This window comes from Quercus robur, chromosome 10 (assembly GCF_932294415.1).
Source record: "Quercus robur chromosome 10, dhQueRobu3.1, whole genome shotgun sequence".
In the NCBI taxonomy this organism is placed as follows: Eukaryota; Viridiplantae; Streptophyta; class Magnoliopsida; order Fagales; family Fagaceae; genus Quercus; species Quercus robur.
In genome coordinates, this window is record NC_065543.1 from 14,194,695 (window position 1) to 14,208,174 (window position 13,480).

The window sequence follows — 13,480 nt, forward strand, 5'->3', positions numbered from 1 at the left end:
TTCAACCAAATTATTTTAATTAATGGTAAATATCTATTTAATTAAAAATATTTTTAATATTAACATTAATAGCATAAATAATAATAATATTTAATATATTATTATTATTATATCTCTTTTAAAATTTTGTGAAGATTTAAAACATGAAATTATTTTAGTTGACTTGGGACATTTTATAAGAAATTTGTGGCTTAAACGTAGATTTCCCCTTGGGGAGAACTAGAGGAATCATTGAGATAAGATTTCAATGATTATTTTAGTTTTTTTTTTTTATTTTAGTTGACTTGTCACAACATATGCTATTCATCGAGGGTAACTTATCTTCAATTATCTTTTTAATAGGTTTTTTTTTTTTTTTTGGTGAGAAAGATCTTTTTAATAGTTAAAAGAAAAAATTTGTTGAAAAAAAAAATAACAAACCAACAATACTATAGATATAACAAATTTCATAACTTATTAATGTGCTAAATTGCGATTAATGCAATATTATTTTTTCATTAACACAATTACTGACATTAATTTTATTGTAATTCAATCAAAATCTACTAAGCTTAATAGTTAAAAAAAATATTATGAAAATGGGACACATCTTCTTCTTTTCATATTTTTAACCTAAAAAAGGAAATGAGCAAAATAAACTGTAAAATCTTAGGGTATGTTTGATAATTGTTTTTTCCCCTTATTTTCTATTTTCAAAAATAGTTTTATATTTTTGTGACTAAAAAACCTATTTAGCAACCCAAAATGGACAGAAAATAAAAACTTTTCTCAAAACTTAATTTGTGAAGGAAATTGAAAACATGCAAAAGACCGTTTTCAGTTTCTAATTTTCAAAAGTTAATGAAAATAAGAATTTAATTTAATGAATCTGTCTCATTTAATGAGTTAGCATTAGAGTTCAAATCCTAGTAACAACATATTTTAGTATTTTCTATTCTTTTCTTCAAGAAACTATCTTTTTAATTTCAACTAACAAAATATGTTTTTGATTTCAAAAATACAAGAAAATTTTTTTTTCTTTATATTCTCCAAAACAAGTTTTTGAAAATAGAAAACAAAAATTGTTACCAAACATAACCTTAGTTTTTGTTGTTGTTGTTGTTGTTGTTTTTTTTTGGGTCTTTTCCTTGATGGAATATTTTTCATCTCTTGGGAGAAAGGTTCCTCCCTTCTTTGCTTCACAATGGCTTTTAGCAACAAAAAAGAAGAAGAATCTTTAGTTAGTTAAATTTAATGACTTTTTATATGTTTATTTGTATAAATATATATTTATATAGACTTAAGGTTAGTGATTTATTGATAAGTTCATCATATATCAAATTATTATTTGCAATTTATTGATAATACAAATAGTCAATTTTGTAGTAAACTTGTATAATTTTTAATAGTATAAGGTTAGTGAATCTAACTTATGCATGGACATATCCTTACAAGGTTGAAGACCCTAGTGGCCAGGGTTAGGTCTTGTTAGGTTCTAAAGTTTAGGATTTTATGTATTTAGAACTCTAATTTGTATTATTGACAAACCATGATCAAAACAATGTGTTTAGAAGTGTTTAAGTCTAGCTCAAAGTTGTGTGTCTATGTAAAGTTGGAATCGAGTTAAAGCAGGAAAGGATTGTGTCTTTCGACCTGGCTCGATCGATCGAAAGACAGGCTCGATCGATCGAAGCTCGGGCAGAATGTTTTTCTGCAGATTCGTCCAACTCAGCCTTAAATGTTTTAAAACGTTTTTAGGGTTTCTTATTTGTCCTAAGTATAAAAGGCAAACCCTTGCCACGTTTTAGTGTTACTCATATTTGCGGTTTGTGTAAATCTCTTGTGAGATCTAGAGGAGTTTTCCTTTACACAAACTTAGGGTTTTCAAGGAGAAGATTTATCTACGCCTTGATGATCAATTCAGTTGCTGCCATTGAAGCTTAAAGAAAATACAAGCGGGTGGTGAATCCAAGAAAGAAGGAGTTCGTGGATTCGGAGCTTGCACGTGGTCGTGTCAGTAAGTTCTACTGGTTGGTAGCAATAAGAAGTCGAGCGTGGGGGCTTGTAAGTCTTATTGTATGAACTTCGATTCTTTCAAGATAGTGGATTCAAGTTTACCTTGAGGATAGCTAGGTCAAATCCTCCTTAGGTTTTTACCGGTTTGGTTTCCTGGGTGATCATATCTTGTGTTATTTATTTTCTGCTGCTTTGCATGATTTGATCTTTTATATTGTGATAACCTAGACTTGTTTAATTGGACTAAGTAACAACTTGGCTAATTATTTAGGTTTAATCAATTGTTTAAGGGGTCTAAAAACTATCAAATCTAATGTTTGAGTGACCTTGATCACACTTTCCTAAGGGTTGGTTTGGATGAGGGTACAAGATAACCCCGGTTAAACCATAAAATAATTAAGCAAAACATTTGTGAAAAAGAAAAGGCGTGCAATGCTTTACCCTGGCATTTTGGAAAATAGTCCTAATCTTCTGCTACCCTATTGGAGATATGATATATCCTTCCAAATATGTGAATACTAAATGTGTAATATCGGCTGGTCACTTTATGTTTGTTGGGCATTAAAATATCTGGTCTAAAATGTTTTTTTGTTAGGGATGATTGAAATTCAAAAACCTCGTAACAACATGGAATTTCTTAGAAGAAAATGACCAATTTACCCTCATTTGCTCTATGATTTATTAGGATATGAAATCTTGGACCGAGGTCATTTTTTGAATTTTCTTTACACATGTAAAATTACATTTTACCCCTAGTATTACAAAAGTGAAAGATAATGAATATGAAAGAATAAAAGGGGTTGCAAAATAGGGTGTCATGCATGTTTATAATTTATTGTGTGAAAATACCCAAAAGTAAAAATTTCTACTTTCAAAAATGGATTACACTTATGCTTACATAAGAAGGCATGTTAGTATGAAATACCTATAGGTATGCATGACTCATTATTGACACACACACACACTTAACATACAACATATCTTTCTTTTTTTTTTTTTTTTATCACACATCAATTTACAAAAAAAAAAAAAAAAAACTCTCAAACTAGATATAACTTTGTTTATATAAACGATTTAGAATATGACATTTTTTTCCTTGTTTACAACTTAAATCATTACATTTACTTTGATTTGAAGTCATCAGTTTTTACACTATTGAGCTGATATTATCTTCAAGTAAATGTCTCATTATAATTTGAAAGAACTCTTCTTTTCCATAATCGTTCTTTTCTATAAACACAAGCTTTTGAGTACATAGTACCTCCCGCGTATAAGTTTGACCATATAAATTTGTCTTTTCATAAATGATTGGTATTACGATTTGATCTCAATACTCTAATATGATTTGTTTATTATGCTTTGCAAATTGATATCTCCTTTCAAAACTCTTCAAAATTGGTTTTTTGATCTAATATATTGTGATTATTGATTCATTTACTCTCATATGTTCATTAGAAACTTAAGTCACTCATATGAGCATACTTGGCTTTTTTTTTTTTTTTTTTTTGATAAGAGCATACTTGGCTATTATGAAAAAGTACATTGTATTGTGCCAACGGGGGCTTGGCTCAGCTGGTAAGGTTCGGTCATTTCGTCTAACCCACCTAGGATCGAATCCCGCTGCTAGCAAGTTTTCGTCACCTGGCGCCCTGCCCAGGGGTTTAATATAACCATAAACACCCCCTTTTTTGGTTGACTAAAAAAAGAAAAAAAAGAAAAAAGTACATTGATTGTAACTTCAAATAATTTTCACAAATCTTATTACCTTAGCCAAAAGGCATTACTTAAACTGTAAGTTACATAACATAAAACTACACATGCTTGGAAGAGGTCATAAGTCTTAAACAATACTTATTCGAACAAAAATATTTGAAGAATATATTAAAGGCAGAAATTACATTTTTGTTCCTACATTTTCAGGCGATTTCCACTTTGATCCCTAGATTTTATTTTTACCGCTTTTAGTCCCTATCCTGAAAAATGCTTCCCGTTTTGGTCCCTGTCGTTATATCAAAAACGAAAAATGCACACGTGACAAACAGCAGAATTAAAAAAATATTAAAAATATTTTATTTTATTTTAAAATAAAATAAAATTTTAGTTAACAATAATTTTAAAATATAAATATTACAAATTTTAGTTAAAAATAATTGTTCTTCATGTTCTTCCCCCAAGAACATGGTTGCCCAAAACACTTTAAGGATGAAAATTGCTGATAGAAATTGCATCAAATCATCACCATTCTTCTATTCTCCTGGTACCCACCTCAATTTTCAGCCTCAATTAATTAGACCCCTTTGAATTGATGTTTGTGGTTAATTAGTAAGTAAATAAATAAATGAACCCAACAGATTTATTCTTCTCTTTTCCTCATTTTTTTTTCAACAAACAAAAGTGATGCTTAGTGGTCTCCAACACCCAACTCGAATTTGTGAGTACTTCTTTCCTTAGCTTTCCCAAAAACCAAACAAAGAATTAAATTAAATTTATAAAAATAAAAATAAAAACAAAACAAAACAAAGTTGAAGAAGGACCGGGAGCTTGCCACCACTACCACCAAAGGTCATGTGGGCGTCAATATCTATCTCCAGAGCCTTCATATGTTTAACGATATCGGTGACCATAGTTGGCAAAGGAGAGTTGGTGCCCCAGGCCTGCCACTCCTGCAATGTAATAGACCCATTGGCAGGTTCTCTAGGAGGAGAGCGATAGGCTGAGGCTGAGCTTTATTTACTCTTTTATTTCATTTTGTTAGTTGATTGTGTTAGAGTATCTAAGTTTGATCATGGTTTTGTATATGTTTATGCTTGTTTGGATGCTAAGAAAATGAAATAAAAGAGAAGAAAATATCGAATTTCTTATTTTCTGGGCAACCATGTTCTTGGGGGAAGAACATGAAGAACAATTGTTTTTAACTAAAATTTTTAATATTTTTATTTTAAAATTATTGATAACTAAAATTTTATTTTATTTTAAAATAAAATAAAATATTTTTAATATTTTTTTAATTCTGTCGTTTGCCAGGTGTGCATTTTTCGTCTTTGATGTAATGGCAGGGACCAAAATGGGAAGCGCTTTTCAGGATAGGAACTAAAAGTGGTAAAAATAAAATCTAGCGACCAAAGTGGGAATCGCCTGAAAATGTAGAAACGAAAATGTGATTTCCGCCTATATTAAATTATAGACTATATAGTGTTTATTTCTAAGGTTTTAAATCATTCAATTGTGTATAAGGGTAGAGTAGTACCTCCCTCATATAAGTTTGACCATATAAATTTGTGTTAGTTATTTAGACCCTTGAAAACATGAATTGTTTAACCTAATTTAAAGCCAAATTGTTACTTAGGTCAATTAAGCAGATCTAGGTTAAACAATAATAAATCATATCATGCACAGCGAAAAAGTAAAGAACATAAACAATATGAGGACCCAAGAAAACCAATGAAATTGTCCAGTTTTAAGGTAAAAACCCGAGGAGGATTTAACCTTAACAATCCACAAGGCAACAAATTCACTAAATAGAATGGAGGTGTGTTTACAATAGATTTAACCCTAAACCTAATGTTACCTCTTGTAGTACTTACTCACGTGACCACATGCAGCTCCGAATCCACAGACTCTTCTATTTTGAATTTGTTGTACACAAACACTCCAGTTTGTGACTCTAAGAACTCCACTAAAAGGTTTAGATCAGCAATACAAACTTTCCAATTTGTGACTTTGATATCTTCATTCAAAGATTTCTATCATCAACCGTAGTTGATTTGATACAGCAACTTCTACAACACTGGATCTTGAGTTTTCTCAAAGAATGTTGCCGGATGAAGATTTGAGAGAGCTATAGGTACAGAAACCCTAGATTTACAATTGGAGGGATACGATGCACTCATTTCTCTCTCTTCAAAAACGCGTGTTAGAGTTTCCTTTAAAAACTAGGAGAATTAGATCAATCCTTAATGGGCTTAATAAGCAAATGAGCTTTAATTAAATTCTACAGAAATGCATCTCGATTGGTTGAACTTGGCATGTTTCGAATTTCCTGAACTTGCTACTTCCTTGTTCTTGTATTCTGACTTGTAGCACCATAAGTAATGTCTAATCATACTCTATACTTATGAATCTATATCTAGACAGATTTGTGCTCACGGTTTGCTAAATGTTCTAAACTTTTAGAACCTAACAATCTCTCCCTTTGGCAAATCATGACAAAACTTACACACATAATGAAATGCTAAAATATAAGAACAACCCAATTACAAAAAAAAAAAAAAAAAAAAGCCCAAATACATCACAAATTCAAATCTAATACATCTAACCCAAAAGTTAGAAGTATAATCATATCTACAGACTTAGGAATCTATATCTAGACAAGTTTGTGCTCACGGTTTGCCAGTTGTTCTAAACTTTTAGAACCTAACAATCTCCCCCTTTGGCAATTTGTGACAAAACTTACTCACATAATGAAATGCTTAAGTATAAGAACAACTCAATTACAATAAAATACCCAAATATATCACAAATTCCAATCTAATACTTTTGACCCAAAATTTGCAAGAAGAGGCAGAAGGTCTTGATTGGAATGTACCCGTCTTTCTTGAAACACTCAAAAGAGCACATCAACAAATGTGTGGAAATAAAGATAGATAAACAATGATAAAAAAATATGTAAAATAACTCCCCCCCTGAGTTAGATACATAAAAAACTTTTATTTTCTCCCCCTTTCATAAACAATTTCATCCCCCCCTAAATAAAATAGTTAAAACCCTTTTCAACACGATTCTCAAATTTCATCTATTTCTCCCCCCCTTTTTGTCACGTATTGACAAAGACAACCCAATCAGAAGGTAGATAGAAAACATACATAACAAAGGACAAGAGAAAATAGAGAATCAAAGAACCCTAAAACATAAGCTCTATAGAAAATAGAGACAACTCCCCCTATGAAGAGCAATAACTCCCCTATAAACAGCATAGGTTTTAAAAACAGTTTTCTCCCCCAATAAAAATAGGAAAAAAATAAACAAGTTTTGGGAAAAATAGTTTTGGGAAAGATTTAGGAGGTGAGGAAAATTAAAGAAACACAAACCAAATTAAAATAAATAAATAAATAAATTTGAGGATACACATGAAAACAAATATTCTCTCTTTCAATATATGCAAACTTGACACTATGTGACCCATAAACAGATGCATGCAAACACTTCCAGGCACAATCAATTTAGACTATACGATATATATCTCAATGATATAAAAATTCAACATGCAATGTGTTTTCATGTGTCAAGGTGTTTTGAACTCAAATCAACCTCAAAAGTAGAGTAAATACTTGCACATTTATAATCCACCATAATTAAAAAAAAAAAAAAATTTGCAGTTCACATAACAAGGAAAATAGCATATACTAAAATGAACAGAACTAAAAAATTAATCAATCAAATTTTAAATCAAGTTGAGTACCCAATTTATTCAAGTGTATGCATGTTGTATGTAAAACCAATGAGAGATATTACTGTAAAAATGCAAAATAGATAAAGAAAACAATGGAATGCATGTCCTATCTATATGTGTTATGCATGTGAATCCTATCACAAATGATGCATGAAGAATGATTGGTTAAGAACCTAAAAATTGAAAAATTTTCAAAGTTTGATTGGTTGATCAGAATCAAGCATCAATCGAAAAATTTCCTAGGAAATTTCAATCGGTCGAACATTAGTCAGGCATCGATCAAGTCAGGTAGAGAGTTTTGGCCTAAAAACTGATCATTTTCGATCAGTTGAGGGTAATCTTTGATCGGTCGAAACAATGAAAACTTTTAATACTGGATTTTTATGTAGAAAACCAACTTGAAAGTAGTTTTTATGAGATGTAATGCAGATGAACAAGATCCAGAAAGTTTCAAAAACATAAAGGCACTCAAATCCTCACTTTAAAACTAATCAAGAAGTTACAATCACATAATTAAAACTTCTAAAACCTGAAAATCTTATTTTTCTTCAAATTCTCACCCAAAACAAAAATTTTCATTTACATATAAGATTTTATGCAATTAAAGAAGGCCAGATTAGACAACACACATAATCTCATGTACACAATTTAGCAAAAATTTGCATTTAGTGTGTGCAACTAGTAAGTGTACAAAACACAAAATAGGTGATAAGTAGATAGAATTTAAGCAAATTTTCTACATTCTCAATCAAAATGGTTTGAAAGTAACCATCACCTAAAGAGTTACATCATATAACTCCCAAATCTTCTAGTAAACACGCTTGCAATAATTTTAAAACCATTTTAATTCATTTTCTTTTTCTTTTTGAGCACAATCAAAGATATCATGCATGAGCATATAAGTGATAGAAAAAATACCCTTTGTAAAAAAAAAATATATAAGGATGTTTATGATTGGTGAGTTACAGTGGTAAGATAGTTATTTATGAATTTCCCCTAGGAGTTTTTAGTCCTTACAATCCAAAAATGTGACATCAAAATCAAGATTGTTTGAATAAAGAGTAAATACAAACCACACAATTATGCATAAAGTAGCACAAACTAGTGAAGTGCAAAATAAAGCTTATCAAAGCTAAATAAGGTACACAGTTATGAATGCAAAATTTCATTGGCCAACCTTAATTACACACTAAATGGTGTGCAATACAAAAAAAATAAACATCTTTTTTATGTTTTTATGTTATGACCAAAAATAAAAAAGCACACATTATGTTAAATGAACAAAATGAAACAACAATGCATGACAATGCTCAATTACGCTGTAGAGGGTACACAAGTAAGAAATATCAATTTCTTAATTAACCCATGAGTACATGTAATATCTAGTACATACTCATACAAAATCAGAAATATCCCTTTCCACTATCTTTTCAACAGGTGTGAAAAATACTAATTTAAAAAAAAATATCAATGCTTAACTTAAAGACTCAAGGTTTTCAATGAATATTCATCTCATAAAATTAACTTACAAGTGAGTTTTAATAATAAGTAACAAGTGTGCATGTGCTAACGCTGAAAATACAATGCATACATGACTTTTATATAAATGACTTCACAATATGTATTTATCCAAAATAGTCATGCACTCAGTTATGCAACACACACTATTTAAGTATCTCCAATGTTAGGCATGTTCTAAGACAAGAGAGAGATATTATAATTCATGTAATTTTCAAGAAAAATAAAACATGACATAAAAAATATTTTTGTCTTTTTGAAAATTTTCAGTGTTTTTGGGTTTTTTTTTTAATTTTTTTTTTATTTTAATAATCAAAACAACCTAAGAAAATAAAACAACCAAAAACAGAAAGGAAACATGTCCACAAATAATTGAAAGAATTAAATCAAGGACAAGTAAACAACATCACCTAAGAAAATCTTTTCTCACCCATATAGCACGAGTCTTAGGCTTTGTAGGTGAAGAAACATGAAAAATAGAGTGTATTTGAGGAAGGTTGATATTCTTCTGAGAGAGACAAAAATCCTACAATTTCTTTTCATAAGCCAACAAGCTTAGAATTTTCAAAAGCATATGAAACAGTTTTTTTTTGAACTTGTGGTAGGAGATATATCATCACATATCCTAGACTGAAACACAAAATACTTAAATTTCAATTTATGACAGTTAGGATGAATGTGACTAAAAACACCACAAAAGTGACAGACATGAACAAATTTAGGAACATCAGTATTCCTAGAAGCAAATCTAGTCACAGGTTTTGGTTCGTGCCACAACAAAGAACAATTTGGTCTAATGTGATCAACAACACCACAAAGGTGACAAGTAGGCACAAAAACAGATTTCTTCTGCAATTTACTAGTAGGTTTAGACATAAGCTTAGAAATTTCAATGTCTACATTAGAATTTTTACCTTCATCTAACCTAGCAACATAAGCTTTTTTCTTTATGATTCCTCTTGAAAAGAGGAACATAAACTTTGTTAGCTTTAGGCTTGATAGGAACAAAAACAGATCTGTTATGAACAACAATAGGTTTGGTACAAGACAATTTTTTCAATTCAGCTTTAGACTCAGCTAACTCTTGTTTTAAACTCTTTATCTTTATAGCTTGAGAGGAAAGTTGATTTCTCAAAAATTCATTCTTTTTTTGGATTCATCCAATCTCACAATCAATTCATCTTTTTCAAGATTAGCCAATTTTAACACTTCCTTGAATTTCTTAGCAATTTTCATAGATTTATATAATTCCTTACGAAGAGTTTCACAAGTATCGATAAAATCAATAGAAGCATTAGTGTCCTTTTTATTCAAATCATCACAGCCAAAAGCAGTAAGACACTTAAAATTATCCATGATATTAGGGATCAAGGATCTCACTTAGGTCGTTAATTCAATCAGAGTGAACCCGCTCTGATACCACTTGTTAGTTATTTAAACCCTTGAAAACACAAATTGTTTAACCTAATTTAAAGTCAAGTTGTCACTTAGGTCAATTAAGCAGATCTGGGTTAAAAATTAATAAATCATATCATGCACAATGGAAAAGTAAAGAACACAAACGATATGATGACTCAGGAAAATCAATGAAACTGTCTAATTTCAAGAACTTGAGGAGGATTTGACCTAAACAATCCACTAGGCAACAAATTCACTAAATAGAATGGAAGTCTTTACAATAGATTTAATCCTAAATCTAATGCTACCTTTTGTAGTACTTACTCATGTGATCACACGCAACTTCGAATCTACAGACTTTTCTATTCTGAATTTGTTGCACACAAACACTCCAGTTTGTGACTCTGAGAATTCCATTCAAAGGTTTAGATCAACTACATAAACTTTCCAATCTGTGACTTTGAGATCTCCACTCAAAGATTTAGATCATCAAATGTAGTTGATTTGATGCATCAACTTTTACAACACCAGATCTTGAGTTTTTTCAAAGAACATTGCTGGTAAAAGATTTGAGAGAGCTATGGGTACAGAAAACCTAGATCTACAATTGAAGGCACAAGATGCACTCCTTTCTCTCTTAAAAAAATGTGTGTTGGAGTTTCCTTTAAATACTAGGAGAATTAGATTTGAAAACCTACTCACTTAATGGGTTTAATAGGCTGATGGGCTTTAATTAAATTCTGCAAAAACTCATCTCGATCGGTCGAACCTTACATGTTTCGAATTTCCTAAACCTACAGCTTCCTTGTTTTTGTATTCTGACTTGCAGCATCTTGAGTATTATCTAATCATACCTATAGACTTAGGAATCTATATCTAAACAAGTTTGTGCTCACAGTTTGCCAATTGTTCTAAACTTTTAGAACCTACCAATTTTTCTTTTCATAAATTATTAATATGATGATTTGAACTTGATACTCTAATATGATTTGTTCATTATACTTTGCAAGTCGATATCTCCTTTCAAAATTGGTTTTTTGATCTAACATATTGTGATTATTGATTCATTCATCCTCAGATGTTCATTAGAAACTTAAGTCACTCATATGAGCATACTTGGCTTTTATGAAAAAAATACATTGTAACATAAAATTATTTTCACAAATCTTATGATCTTAGCCAAAAGGCATTACCTAAATTGTAAGCTACTTAACATAAAACTACTCATACTTGCAAGAGGTCACAAGTCTTAGACAATACTTATTCAAACAAAAATATTTGAAGAATAAATTAAATTATATATTATATAGTGTTTATTTCAAATGTGTTATATAATTCAATTGTGTATAAGACATAAGAGTTGAGTATTTAATTTTTATCAAAAAAAAAAAAGTTGAGTATTTAATTATCATTATAAATTTAACATCAAATTAAGAAAATTTCTAAAGAGGCCGCACTACAAAAAAGATTACTATTTGCGACGAAACTTTTTCGACGACTACAAAAAGCCGTTGGAAAAACTAGTTTTTTTGACGGCAAGTCTCTTTCGTCGACAATTACTCATCAAATATTAAAACATTTGTGACGGCAAAATAAGTCTGTCGAAAATGCCTATTATTTTTGTCGAAAATATGATTTTTTTTGGAGGGAAGTGTTCCCGCCTTACTTTTTGCGACGGAATAAAAATATTTGTCGCTAATAAAGTATTATTTATGACGACCGGAGAAAAACTGTCGGAACTATTAACACTTGTGACGGCTTTCATGCATCGAAAATACCAAAAATATATTTTTTATGGTGTTAGTATTTGTGACAAACATTCTTCCATCGTAAATATAAAAGAGAATATTAGCGAAAGACATAAAGCCATCAAAAATGGTAAAATATTTTGGAGGGAAAATCCCCCCCTTAGTTTTCACATTTGTGATAACATTTATCCATCACAATTATTATTTTTTATTTTTCTAATTGAGTTTGTATTTGCGACGAACATGTTGACCGTCGTAAATAGTTAATTTGTTTTAAAAGAAAGAATGTATTAGTGATGGACTTGGATCCCTCACAATAAATAAGATTTGCGATGTACCTAAGCCGTCGACAATGATAATTTTTTCAAAGGGGGAATTCATGCCCTTATTTTTCATGTGTTTAACTCTTCTTTTTTTTTCACTATATATTGCATTTGTTATTTGCAACGAACATGTTGGTTGTCGTTAATAGTTAAAATTTTCTTAAGAAAAGAAAGTACTAGTGACGGTAAGGTAAATCCGTCACAATAAAGATTATTTCCAACATACATATGGCCATAAAAAATGGTTATTTTCTTTGAATGGTGAATTTTCCTCAATCTTAATTTTAAAAGCTGCATAAAAACATCTTTCAAGACCCTCCAAGTACTTAAGGGCTATTTTGGTCATTTTTGAGGTAAAAGGTATTTTGATCATCTTAAAGGTTTGAGGGGCACTTTGGTCATTTTGTAGGTTTTGGGTTGTGTTTTGGTTATTTTAGAAGTTTATGGGTATTTCAGTCATCTCCTAGCTTTGATGTCGTATTTCAGCCATTTTGGATGGTTGGATTGTGTCAATAGGGTTAATCAAAGTTTTCCATTAGGTGGGTACAACAATATGTGTCCATCATGCAACCAGATAGAGATCCAAAATTTGACCATTGGATTGGAAGAAAGTGGTGAAATATTTGTGTTTGTAAATTACAGTGACAATCAGATGGCCAGATTGTGAGAACAGAGTAGTCAAATCTTGCAAAAATTCGTCAAAGACTATTAAACTTGTTCAATCTTTGGTCAAACTTCAAAGTTGGTTCTAGGACCACTAGATTTGATCAAATTAGGTTGATCAGGGAGGATTTAATTGGGTTTTGGGTATTAGTTAGTGTTTTAAGGTTTTCTTGATTTTCATTTTTTTATCAGTTTCAAATTTTAAAATAGCAAAACAAGGTAGTCAAAAGTCACATACAAATTCATTATGGTCATTTTGTAGATTTTGGGTTGTGTTTTTTAGATCATTTTCTCAATTCTTAGTAATGTTTATAGAGTATATAACTATCTTGAAAGAGTATTGAATATTTTTAGTGATTGAAGTTTCATGATAGGTGGATACAACA